The sequence below is a fragment of the Sarcophilus harrisii genome, chromosome 1, assembly GCF_902635505.1.
Source record: "Sarcophilus harrisii chromosome 1, mSarHar1.11, whole genome shotgun sequence".
Taxonomy (NCBI): Eukaryota; Metazoa; Chordata; class Mammalia; order Dasyuromorphia; family Dasyuridae; genus Sarcophilus; species Sarcophilus harrisii.
Window position 1 is genome coordinate 366,986,959 of NC_045426.1, and position 3,237 is coordinate 366,990,195.

The 3,237-nt window shown below is 37.6% G+C and overlaps 1 pseudogene; it reads left to right on the forward strand.

The window, feature by feature from the left end:
- Nucleotides 1–1,023: 1,023 nt before the first annotated feature.
- LOC111718974 lies at nucleotides 1,024–1,836 on the forward strand (annotated as a pseudogene).
- The last annotated feature ends 1,401 nt before the right edge of the window (nucleotides 1,837–3,237 follow it).

Sequence of the window (3,237 nt, forward strand, 5' to 3'; positions counted from 1 at the left end):
AAATTGGGAAATGGCTCTTTATTTTATAAGTTTGACTTAGTTCTATTCTCAGCATATATTTGAGAAATGAGGTCTTTTTCAGAGAAACTTACTAAAAATTTTTTAGATATTTCATTCTCTTTGGTACCTTTTAGCAAAATGTAATTTTCCCCGATTATCTCTCTTAATTAGGTCTATGTTTTGCTTTTAGTATGTCTTGAATTTACTACCCCTGGTTTGTTTTTAAGTTCAGCTGAAACAAAGTATCATGTTCCAACCCTTTATTTTAACTTCATGAGTCTATTTCAAGTGTGTCTTTTGTAAACAATATATTATAGGGTTCTGATTTCTAATCTATTCTACTATCTGCTTCAGTTTTATGGGTGAGCTTTTCCCATTCCCATTCAGTTATGATTATTAAGTATTTCTCTCCATTCCATTTTTGTCTGTATCTTCTCTTTTTCCATCCTGTCCCCCCTCTAAAGTCTATTTTGCTTCTACAACTGCTTTCCTTAATCTCGCCTCTCTTTTATCATCCCCTCACCTTTTCTCTTTAATATTTTCTTTTTTTCCTATTTTTCCAATTGGGAAAGATAGATTTCAATATATAATTGTGTGTATATATATTCTTTCCTTTTAAACCTATCCTGATGAAAGTGTTCCTGTGTTGTCTGCCACCATTCCCCATTTCCCACTCCAATGTAAAGGTTTTTCCTTGCAAACTTCTTTTATGTGAGAAAATTTCTCCCATTCTACCTCTCCCTTCCCCCCTCACAGTCAAATCCCTCTTTCCCACCCCTTCACTTTTTTTGATCATTCCATCATAATTGACTCACACTCATGCCTTCTATGTAAATTCATTCTGACTGCTCTAATAATTATAAAGTTTTTAGGAGTGATATATACTATCCTTCCATATAAGGATGTATATAGTTTGACTTATTTTCATGTTTACCTTCTTATGCTTCTTTGCCATATTTTCCATTCAGTTCTATTCTTTTCATCAGGAGTGCTAGAAAGTCTTCTAGTCCTTCTGGTCTTCACCGTGGCTTCCACCTCTTCCGCTTGTCTTACCCTACCTTTGCTGTCCCGGGATACCCGACACCTGGGGCTTTGCACCCCACCGAAGGTGCAGCCTTCGAAGGCCTCCCTGGGGAGCAGCTCCCAGCAAGCCAGTGACCATGCAGCCCAGCCTCCTTCAGCCCCTCCACTTGCCCTGCTTGTGCTTGTGCATAAGCCAGGGACTCCACACCAAAGGGGAAAAGATCTTTGCTGAATTCTCAACAGATGAAATTAAAGAGGAAAGGATAATCCAGAAATTCCTGCCCAAGATGTCCGGGGATCGGGAACCAGCTGTGCAAGTGACAGAAGCCAAGTTAGTTCGGAGATGAGCTGGAGTCACGATCACAGGCACATTCAGTATTAATAACAGCATCCCACCCACATCTGATGAGCTACCAGAGGGACAGAAAGGCCAAGAATGACAAGAGCCTGAACTTTGTGGAGGAGTTGTAAAGAATGATACCAAGAAGGCCCTTGTGTTGGGCTGCCACTATCCAGAGGACATTTTCCCCTTTCAGGAAGTTAGCTTTCAGTCCATCGGTGAGTCAGCCTGGAAGGATACAAACTACACAGTGAACACGGATTTCCTGGCCTGAGCCGTGGGACTTAGTGGATTTCCTGGCTGACCAAGAGGTGGACAATGCATTTGTAGATGAACTGACTGAGGTCAGCATGACCTTAGAATACTAGAAATACAATAACTTTATGGAAGATCTGAAAAGAGTTACTGAAGTGTCATTAGGGAGAACTGAGGCTGTGAACCCTACTGTGGACCAAGAGAGAGAAATTACCTAGAAAATATCATGGAGCAAGTTTAGTAAAATACTATCAGACATAAATTATGTTTCTGAATCCACTTTTATTTCCTTGTTTTGCTGGCATTTTTGTACACCAAAAGGTTAGAAATAAAACCTCTTGCTCCCTTCCAAAAAAAAAAAAAAAAAAAAAAAGTCCACTATTTCATTAAATATCCATTTTTTTTTTCACCTGAAAGATTATTCTCTGTTTTGCTGGGTAGGTTATTCTTGATTATAATCTTCCCTCTTCTCTTGTCTGAATATCATATTCCAAGTCTTTGCTTCTTTAATATGGAAGCTGCTAAATCTTGTGTGAAACTGACTATACTTCCACATTTGAATTATTTCTATCTGCTTGAAGTGTTTTCTCTTTGACCTGGTACTTTCGAATTTAGCTAAAATAACATTCCTGGGAGTTTTTATTTTAGGATCTCTTTCAGGAGGTGATTGGTGGATTATTTTAATTTCCCTTTTACCTTCTGGATCTAGGACATTGGGACAATTTTCCTTGAAAGCTTTTTGAGATATGTCTAGTTTCTTTTTTGATCATGGCTTTCAGGTATCTAATAATTTTAAATTGCTTCTCCTTAATCCCAGGTCAGTCATTTTTCTTTTCTTTCTTTCTTTTTTGCTGAGGCAGAGTTAAGTGACTTGTCCAGGGTCACACAGTTAGGAAGTGTTAAGTATCTGAGGCCATATTTGAACTCTGATCCTCCTGACTTCAGAGCTGGTGCTTTATTCACTGCATTACCTAGCTGCCCTAGTAATTTTTCTAATTATGTATCTTTTTCTAATATAAGTATTTAACAATGTCTTCTAATTTTTTTTTCATTCTTTTGACGTCTCCTGTAATTATTAGCTTCCAAATGCCTAAGAAAAAATTTTAAGAAATTATCTTTTGGGGGCAGCTGGGTGGTACAGTGGATGGAGTACCAACCCTGAAGTCAGGAGGACCCGAATTCAAATCTGGTCTCAGACACTTAACACTTCCTAGCTGTGTGACCCTGGGCAAGTCACTTAACCGCAACTGCCTCAGCAAAAAAAAAAAAAAAGAAAGAAGCATGTATTAAGTGCCTACTTAGTAGATACTTAATACTATTTTTAAAAGAAAAAAGAAATTATCTTCTTCAATGGGATTTTGTACTTCTTTTTCCATTTAGCCAATTATCATTTTTAAAGACTTACTTTCACTGGATTTTTGTGCCTCTTTCTCCATGAAGCCCAATTTTTTTTTAAGGTGTTATTTTCTTCAGGGATGTGTGTGTGTGTGTGTGTGTGTGTGTTTGTGTACATATCCCTCTGTTACCAATTTAATTCTTTTTTCAGAATTTTCTTGCATCACTCTAATTTCCTTTTCTATTATCCTCTATTACCCCTGTTATCCCTTTAAGGTTTTCAG